This window comes from Myotis myotis, unplaced genomic scaffold (genome assembly GCF_014108235.1).
Source record: "Myotis myotis isolate mMyoMyo1 unplaced genomic scaffold, mMyoMyo1.p scaffold_m19_p_1, whole genome shotgun sequence".
NCBI lineage: Eukaryota > Metazoa > Chordata > Mammalia > Chiroptera > Vespertilionidae > Myotis > Myotis myotis.
This window is the reverse complement of record NW_023416313.1, coordinates 137,391,070-137,400,679: the sequence shown is the minus strand read 5'-3', so window position 1 is coordinate 137,400,679 and position 9,610 is coordinate 137,391,070. Positions and strand designations below refer to the sequence as shown.

The window sequence follows — 9,610 nt, the reverse complement described above, 5'->3', positions numbered from 1 at the left end:
CAAAATAGTTGGGTTTTGCTTTAAACATTCTGGCAGCACACCGGTTGAAAAAGCACTGCTGTGCATGTTGAAGCTTGAGAAACACTGATTTAGCATACTATACATTTTCGTTTCCTGCCTAACTTCACCCACTGGAATGTAACTTCCATGAGGCTAGGGATTCTTGACTATTTTGTCCACTGCTCCATTCGTAGTTGGCTAGAATAGCGCATGGCAATAACAGGCCTTTAGCACACTTATTTGATTAACCCCCTAGAGTGCTGGGGAGCGCGATTGGGCTCCTCCTGTCTTTCGCCAAAAGTGTCGGGAGCGCTATTGCGCTCCTCCTGCAGTGTCACTAGTAGATGCTAGTACAGGGGTGGGCAACCCCTGGCACGCAAAAGCCTCTCTTATAATCGTCCATTTACAATTGTGAATCTTTGTTCTCAGTGATGAATTTTGTTAAGTCTCGTAATAGGAGAAGCCTGACGGATGAAAGTAGTAGCTCGTGCATACCTCTGAAGGTCACGAAATATACACCTGTTGTAAAATCTCTGTCATCAGTGATGCAGCAGCAGAAGTCCCACTGATAATACCAAACGGAGTCCTAAAGTTTTCTGTCGGACTATCAGCGTACATGTATACATTAAAAAATAAATGTATTTTTCATCATCATCTACTGTGTTTTGTCGCTTGAATGAATTTTATTATTTCTTCAAGGTTCTTCACATACGTACACCTTAAGAGATATCAAGTAGGCGTAACATGTTCTCAAAAAATTAGGGTTGGCACACAGAGGAATTTTGAGTCAGAGATTTTGCTGGTTGCTCACCGCCGAAACCGGTTTGGCTCAGTGGATAGAGCGTCGGCCTGCGGACTGAAGGGTCCCGGGTTCGATTCCGGTCGAGGGCATGTACCTGGGTTGCGGGCACATCCCCAGTGGGAGATGTGCAGGAGGCAGCTAATTGATGTTTCTCTCTCATCGATGTTTCTAGCTCTCTGTCTCTCTCCCTTCCTCTCTGTAAAAAATCAATAAAACATATTAAAAAAAAAAAAAAAAAAAAAGGTTGCTCACCCCTGTGCTAGTGGTTCACTCTTTATTGACAGATGGCACCTAAGGAAAATCAGCAAAAATGCCTTGGCAATTTTAGCACAGTTCCTAGGATATTGGTTGGCACTCAAAGGGTTAACGTACTGATCTCGGGCTTTAAAAAAAAATGTTCCCAGCAGGTTCCCAGGTTCTACCTCTGAGCCCAGATCAGATTAATAATACGTGTCCTTCCTACAGAGAAATCACAGAAATGGCAACAGCCCCGCTTCTGCTTCATCAGACATGTCTCTGAACACCATCTGCTTGAACCCGACAGTGAGAGCTAGAAAGTACAGTCCCTGCGCCCAGGGAGCGGCCCCTCCAGCCCACGCCGTTAGCCTCCAACCTGGCCTCCTTCAGCCCCTTCTCACCTTAGGAGAACGTGCTCACCAGACCTCAGCAAAGGGGAGGCCGGGGGCAAGCGCCTTCCTTTTCTCACGCGCCTGCCTCTTCGGCTCACCCGTTGTTTCACCCTGGGTCAAGCTGCAGCAGAGTCAGACCTTTCCTTTTACCCTTTTTGGGTCCCAACAAGGGCCAGAGAGAAGCATACAGATTTCTACGTGTGCACTGGGAGCCCCCATAGGAAAATGACAACCCACAGAAGTGAGGCTACACAGGTTTCCAAGGAGTCCTGGTTTCTCTTACTGGAGAACAGCATTTCGAGACAAGATCTGGTGTCTAGTGTTCATGGGGACCTGCTGTGAAGCCCTGTGCCTATTTCATTCACTGGATTACGGCCCGTTACTGGCATGGCCTGGCCTTGGCCGGTGGGAAGAACCCTTTCACCCCGGCTCTCCTGTTGTTGACACGGCCCATCAGTCGCTGTTCGTTTCTGCACTTCTCGGCACAGCTGGGGGCCCAGGCTCCGCCCCTATTTCCCACCTCAGGCCTTGGCCTCCCCCACCCCCACCCCCCGACCCCGACCCCCGCCACCCCTCCCCACCCCCCACGCTGACCTGCCCTGCCCTCTCCAGCCCGCAGTGCCCTGGGCGTCCTGCGGGGCCCAGTGAGCCTCTCTGAGAATGATGGGGAGCGGACTGGGCCGGGCGGGGGGCCCGCTCTCAGGGCTCCGGCAGACAGGCAGGTTCCAGCAGTCGGGGCAATGGCGCGGCCTCCGACCCCGTGGACACCACAGCCTCGGCCCGGCGCTCAGCAGTGGGACGGCCGGGGCGGCGGGAGCAGCTGGGGGAGAGGGGGGCGTGCGGGGAGGCGGGACCGGAGCCTCAGGGGCACCCGCCGGGCACCGCCCGCGGCTTCAGAGCCCCCTGCCCGTCAGGCCCCGCCTCGGCCCCGGAGCTCAGGTCAGCCCCCGGTCCGAGCCTGGGCGGCCGGCGGGCGGGGGCGCCTTCCCCGAGGGCGCAAAAGCGTCAGGCACCTCCTTCGAGCCGGAATCGAACCAGCGACCTAAGGATGTCCGCACAGACCGCAGCCTACAGTCCTCCGCTCTGCCAGCTGAGCTATCGAAGGGCGCGCCTCCGGGCCCGGCAGCGCTTCCCCTGGAGCTGCGGGCGGCCAGGGCGCTGGGGCGCCGGTCCCCCCTGCCCGGGCGGGCGGAAGCCCCTGTGCGGAGAGCCGGGCGCCGCCGCCTGCGCCCCTTCCCGGGAGGATGGCGCCCGGACGGCGGGCGATGCCTGCGACTGACTCGCTGGCCGACCGGCCTCACACCCACCCGCCCTCCGCGGCTCCTCACTTCCCCGCCGACTCTGCCGAGAGGCCTCCCGCCCCTGAAGACGCCCGATCGCCTCTGCGGAGCGCAGCTTTCCCCGCCGTCAGCAGCTGCTGATGCAACCTGTTCCCGCACCTTCACTGCTGTCTGCGCGCTCACCTGTGACCCGGTCCAATCAGAAAGGACCCGAGGGCGCTCCGGGCCGCCCTGTGTGTGTGCGGGCTGGAGAGCGCGACCCTGAGCCCTGGCGGGGGCTCCTGGGCGAGAGCCCAGCCTGGCTGCGGTCGGAGGGCACCGCTGGGCGCTGTGACCCGGCTTTCTCTCTGCACAATGGGGGGCACTGCTCGGCCACCGCATGCTCTGAATTCAGCACGTTGTGTCACTCAGATCAGAGAGACCCCATGGGTACACATGACCACGATTTCTCATTAGCGACTCAGCACTAATCAACATGCAAAAAAGGATGGATGACTTGAAGAGTTCGAACAGACGAGGACAAAAATGGGATGCAATTTCCTTTTGCTGAAGGGAAGGTGGGATCCTCGGTGGGGCCACAACTGCTGGGCGCCGGGTGCGGCGAGACCCGGTCCTCCTTCCCGGGTCAGGGCCTCGCCGCCTCGCCGCCTCGCGGCCAGCTGCGCGCAGGGCCCAGGTCTGAACCCGGAGACCAGGCTCCGGTGACGTCAGGAAGGGGCGTGGCGTATGCAGATGAAAGGCGCGCAGAGACTGCCGGTCGCACTCCGCCGGCGCCTCCACGTCCCCGCATCCCGAGATGGAAGCGCCCCCGGGGTTGCTGTCGCATCGAGCGCGGTTGCCGCTCGGGTCCCTGGGGCAGCGGGGGCGCCGCGGCGTGTTGAGTGTAGTGAGCGTGTGTGAAGGGTGTGTGGCGCGTGGGGGTTGGGGTGTGGGCGGGGGCAGCAACTCATACTTACCTGGCAGGGGAGATACCATGATCACGAAGGTGGTTTTCCCAGGGCGAGGCTTATCCATTGCACTCCGGATGTGCTGACCCCTGCGATTTCCCCAAATGTGGGAAACTCGACTGCATAATTTGTGGTAGTGGGGGACTGCGTTCGCGCTCTCCCCTGGCTTCGCGTCGTTACGAAAGAAAGAATCAGCGGTTTAGAGCGCGTGCTTTTAGCTGTTGGGGCTGACACACACCTGCCGCAAAAGGGTGCACAGCAAGACTTAAGCGAAGCTGACACTGCGGCGATCTAAGAGAAGCCCTGAGGAAAACCAAGAGACGGTGGGAAGTGTCTCCTCACCTCTTGCCCACCCCCCCCCTCCCCGCCATACAACTCAACGCCAGGGTGGTCTTCCTGGTGTTGAGCTGTATGCGTTCTTTATATATTTTGGAAATTGACTCCATATCCGATGTATCACTGGCCAAGGTGTTCTCCCAAACTCCGTACAGTGGTGGGCTCCCTTTTCATGTTATGGGTGGTTTCTTAGTTTGAGGTAGTCCCTTTTCTTTTTCTCCCCCTACCCCCTTCCTTTGGTTTCCCTTGCCCTACGAGATGTATCTGAGAAAATACTGCTGAGTGAGATGCCTGAGATTTTAGGGCCTATGTTTTCCTCTAGGATTTTAATGGCTTCACGACTTACAGTTAAAGTCTCTTATCCATTTGGAGTTTATTCATGCGCATGGTGTCAATTGCAGGTCTAGTTTCTTTCTTTCTCTCTTTCTCTCTTTCTCTTTCTTTCTTTCTTTCTTTCTTTCTTCTTTCTTTCTTTCTTTCTTTCTTTCTTTCTTCTTTCTTTCTTTCTTTTCTTTCTTTCTCTTCCTTCCTTCCTTCCTTCCTTCCTTCCTTCCTTCCTTCCTTCCTTCCTTCCTTCCTTCCTTCCTTCCTTCCTTCCTTCCTTCCTTCCTTCCTTCCTTCCTGTCCAGTTTTCTCAAGGCCATTTATTGAGGGACTGTCTTTACTCCGTTGTATGCTCTTGCCTCCTTTGGCAAATATTTAAGTGGAAGCATATGGTATTTCTCTGACTTATTTCACTGAGTGTAATTCCCTGTAAGTCCACCCATGCTGTTGCAAAATGGTAAGATTTCAATCGTTTTTATGGCTGAGTAATATTCCACAGTATATATGAACCATCGCTTTTTTATCCAGTGATCTATTGATGGGCACTTGTGTTGCTTGCATAGCTTGGCTATTGTAAATAACGATGCAATGAACATAGGGTGCATATAGTCTTTTGAATTAGTATTTCGAGTTTTTCAGATAAATCCCAGAAATGAAATCACTGGTTCGTAAGACAGGCCCATTTTTAATATTTTTAATTTTTTAAAATATATTTTTATTTAAATATATATATATATATATATATATATATATATATATATATATATATATATAATTTTATTGACTTTTTACGGAGAGGAAGGGAGAGGGATAGAGAGAAACATCGACCAGCTGCCTCCTGCACACCCCCCACTAGGGATTGAGCCCGCAACCAAGGTACATGCCCTCGACCGAAACTGAACCCAGGACACCTCAGTCCACGGCCCGACATTCTATCCACTGAGCCAAATCAGTCAGGGCAATATTTTTAATTTTTAAAAAATATATTTTATTGATTTTTTACAGAGAGGAAGGGAGAGGGATAGACAAAAACATGGATGAGAGAGAAACATCGATCAGCTGCCTCCTGCACGCCCCCCACTGGGGATGTGCCTGCAACCAAGGTACATGCCCTTGACCGTAATCGAACCCGGGACCCTTGAGTCCGCAGGCCGACGCTCTATCCACTGAGCCAAACCGGTTAGGGCCCATTTTTTAATTGGGTTGTTTTTTGGTGTTAAGTAGTATGAGTTCTTTATAAATTTTGGATATTAACACCTTATCAAATGTATTGTTGGCTAATGTGTTCTACTATTTAGTAGGTTTCTCTTCTTCATTTCTTTATTTTCCTGTTAATCCTCACTGGAGGATATTTTTCCATTGATTTTTAGGGAGAGTGGAAGAGAGAGAGAAAGACAGAAACATCGACTGAGAGAAACACATCTACTGGTTGCCTCTTGCATGAGCCCTTACCAGTGCCAGGGAGGAGTCTGAAACCAAAGTACATGCCCTTGACCAGAACTGAACCTGGGACCCTTTGGTACTCAGGCCGAGACCCTATCCACTGAGCCAAACTGGCTAGGGCTCTCTTCATTTTTTATTGTTGACAGTATTACAGCTGTCCCCCATTCTCCCACTCCCCCCCCCGTTAGTTCCCCTCCCCCCACCCCCTGCCCCACACCAGGTGTTCACCACATTATTTTCTGTGTCCATATATGTTCTTTGATTAATCTATTCATCAACTATGCGTTAATATATGCATAGTAGATTAATCTACTATGCATATATGTTCTTTGATTAATCTATTCTTGTCCCCCAGGGCCCCCTGGGCTGCCCTCCTCTCTGAGATCTGTCAGTCTGTTCCATGTATCCATGCCTCTGGTAATATTTTCCCTCAGTTTGTTTTGTCCATTAGATTCTACATGTAAATGTTGGCGGGAACACAATACCGAATACCAAACTATACTACAATGCCATTGTTTTCAGAGGAGCCTGGTACTGGCACAAGAACAGTCATATAGATAGATGGAACAGAACAGGGATCCCAGAAACCAACCAAAGCCATTCCATTCAATTAATATTTGCCAAAGGAGGTAAGAGCATACAACGGAGTAAAGACAGTCTCCTCAATAAATGGCCTCAGGAGAACCAAGATGGCGGCATAGGTTAACGCCGGAGATTGCTGCCTCGAACAACCACTTCAAAAGTGAAACTAAAAGACGGAACGGACATCACCCAGAACCACAGGAACGCTGGCTGAGTGGAAGTCCTACAACTAGGAGGAAAGAGAAACGCATACGGACACTCAGAGGAGGCGCAGTGCTGAAGTCAGATTCTGAAGTGCGGAGTGTGCAGAGCGGGCTGGCGGTGGAGGGCGCGGTTGGCGTTTTCAATCGGGAGGGAGTCGCAGACTCTGAGCTCCAGATACAGGCGAGTCTTTAGGGACCCAGACTCAAACGGGAGAAGCGGGACTGTCTGGCTTCAGTCAGAGCGAGTGCAGCTTTCTCTCTGAGCTTTGCAGTGGTTGCTGGGACTCAGAGAGGCAGAGCCCCTGGGGACAGGACTGAGAGCCGCCATAACTGCTCTCTCCGGCCCGCCCTGTTGATCCCTGGCAACCCACCCGCCCCGCCCAAGCCCTGCACAGAGGCATTTGCTGGATAGCCTCAGGCAAATGCCAGATTAGCACCTCCCTAGAGGACAGAAGTTCTCTCACTGCAGACACAGCTGACTCTCACAGCCACTTGGCCTGGAGGTCAAACCCTCCCTGGTATTAGCTACAACAATCAAGGTTTAACTATAAGACTGCGCACAAAGACCACTAGGGGGTGCACCAAGGAAGCATAACAAAATGCGGAGACAAAGAAACAGGACAAAATTGTCAATGGAAGATATAGAGTTCAGAACCACACTTTTAAGGTCTCTCAAGAACTGTCTAGAAGCCAACGATAAACTTAATGAGATCCTCGAGAAATCTGAGACCCTCGATGTTGTGATAAAGAACCAACTAGAAATTAAGCATACACGGACTGAAATAAAGAATATTATACAGCCGAAACCGGTTTGGCTCAGTGGATAGAGCGTCGGCCTGCGGACTGAAAGGTCCCAGGTTCGATTCCGGTCAAGGGCATGTACCTGGGTTGCGGGCACATCCCCAGTGGGAGATGTGCAGGAGGCAGCTGATCGATGTTTCTCTCTCATCGATGTTTCTAACTTTCTATCTCTCTCCCTTCCTCTCTGTGAAAAATCAATAAAAAATATATATATATATATAAAAAGAATATTATACAGACACCCAACAGCAGACCAGAGGAGCGCAAGAATCAAGTCAAAGATTTGAAATGCGAAGAAGCAAAAAACACCCAACCGGAAAAGCAAAATGAAAAAAGAATCCAAAAATACGAAGATAGTGTAAGGAGCCTCTGGGACAGCTTCAAGCGTACCAACATCCGAATTATAGGGGTGCCAGAAGATGAGAGAGAGCAAGATATTGAAAACCTATTTGAAGAAATAATGACAGAAAACTTCGCCCACCTGGTGAAAGAAATAGACTTACAGGTCCAAGAAGCGCAGAGAACCCCAAACAAAAGGAATCCAAAGAGGACCACACCAAGACACATCATAATTAAAATGCCAAGAGCAAAAGACAAAGAGAGAATCTTAAAAGCAGCAAGAGAAAGAAACTCAGTTGCCTACAAGGGAGTACCCATATGACTGTCAGCTGATTTCTCAACAGAAACTTTGCAGGCCAGAAGGGAGTGGCAAAAAATATTCAAAGTGATGAATACCAAGAACCTACAACCAAGATTACTTTATCCAGCAAAGCTATCATTCAGAACTGAAGGTCAGATAAAGAGCTTCACAGAATGAACTGGTGATTATAATAGAATCAGGGACATAGAAAGGGATTGGACTGACTATTCTTGGGGGGGAAACGGGTGTGGGAAATGCGGGAAGAGACTGGACAAAAATCGTGCACCTATGGATGAGGATAGTGGGTGGGGAGTGAGGGCCGAGGGTGGGGCGGGAACTGGGAGGAGGGGAGTTATGGGGGGGAAAAAGAGGAACTGAAAGGCCCGCGGGGCCGGGCGGCGACCGACCACGGGGGAGGTCATGGGAGCGGAAGGCCTCACCGCCTGGCTCTTTCCTCCCTTCCCCCCATGGTCGGCTCCCCGCTTGCCCAAGCTGGGGCCGGGGGTCCATGTGGCCCTTGGGGCCCGGTCGGGGGGACCGGGGCCTGCATGGGCCGACCGCCGGGCCCCATGGAGGGGGGGCATTGGCTCCCCGGCCCACGGCAGGAGCCCGGCCCACGGCAGGAGCCCGGCGCAGGCTGCCACCCGCCCGCTGCCACCCGCCCGCTGCCCCCCCCGGACCGGGCCCAGTGCAGCAGCAGTGGCAGCGGAGTGGGGCGCGTGCCCTAGCTCGGGGAGGCCGCCATGCTGCAGTGCACCGGCCCCATGGCCGGGCCTGCTCCGAGCGGATGCCGCCTCCAGAGCTGGGCCACTCCACCGGCCGCACCCCGTTTGCTGGGCCTGTGCCGCCCAGACGCGCTGGAGTCCCAGTCTGCCCGCAGGCCAGCTGTGGGTGCTGTGCGGGGGGGCCATCCTGCCTTGTGGTGAGTTCGAGCGGCAGCAGCAGGAGCCAGGCAAGGACTGCACCCTCCATCTTGCCTTGGGTCCTCCGTCTTGGGACAGAGCCATGTGCGCCCTCCATCTTGCCTTGGGTCCTCCATTTTGGGACGGTACCATGTGCTTCCTCACGGGAAGAAGCCGCTGCTAGCCACACCCAGGATTTCTCTGGACTAACCAATAATAATCAAGGGAAGTGCACGCCATCACTATGACCACATCCTGTACCGACTCGCGCCTGGCCAATCGGCGGGGCCCACAGTCCCCTCTCCTGCCCTCACTCCACCCCCCTTTAAAACCCCCTGTCCCATCAGGCCTCTCTCTCTCTCTCTCTCGGCCACTGGAGCTTACCGTTGCATCGGTGAGTGTGGCAGGGGAGCCAAACCTAGGTTTGAAATAAATGACTCTTTGCTTTTGCATCGGACTGACTGGCTCCCTGGGGGTCTTGGGAACTTTGAATTCTGGGCACAACAAAGCCATTAAAATCCTAGAGGAAAACATAGGCCCTAAAATCTCAGGCATCTCACTCAGCAGTATTTTCTCAGATACATCTCGTAGGGCAAGGGAAACCAAAGGAAGGGGGTAGGGGGAGAAAAAGAAAAGGGACTACCTCAAACTAAGAAACCACCCATAACATGAAAAGGGAGCCCACCACTGTACGGAGTTTGGGAGAACACCTTGGCCAGTG

General features: G+C 52.9%; 2 non-coding genes across 2 annotated transcripts; one reads left to right on the top strand and one right to left on the bottom strand.

Annotated features, from left to right (window-relative positions):
* Positions 1-2,445: 2,445 nt before the first annotated feature.
* TRNAY-GUA lies at positions 2,446-2,536 on the bottom strand. The gene is given in 2 exon segments: positions 2,446-2,481; positions 2,500-2,536. It is a non-coding gene; the product is annotated as a tRNA-Tyr (tRNA).
* A 1,123-nt stretch (positions 2,537-3,659) lies between these two features.
* LOC118661570 lies at positions 3,660-3,823 on the top strand. The gene has a single exon (XR_004969369.1). It is a non-coding gene; the product is annotated as a U1 spliceosomal RNA (small nuclear RNA).
* Positions 3,824-9,610: the final 5,787 nt, after the last annotated feature.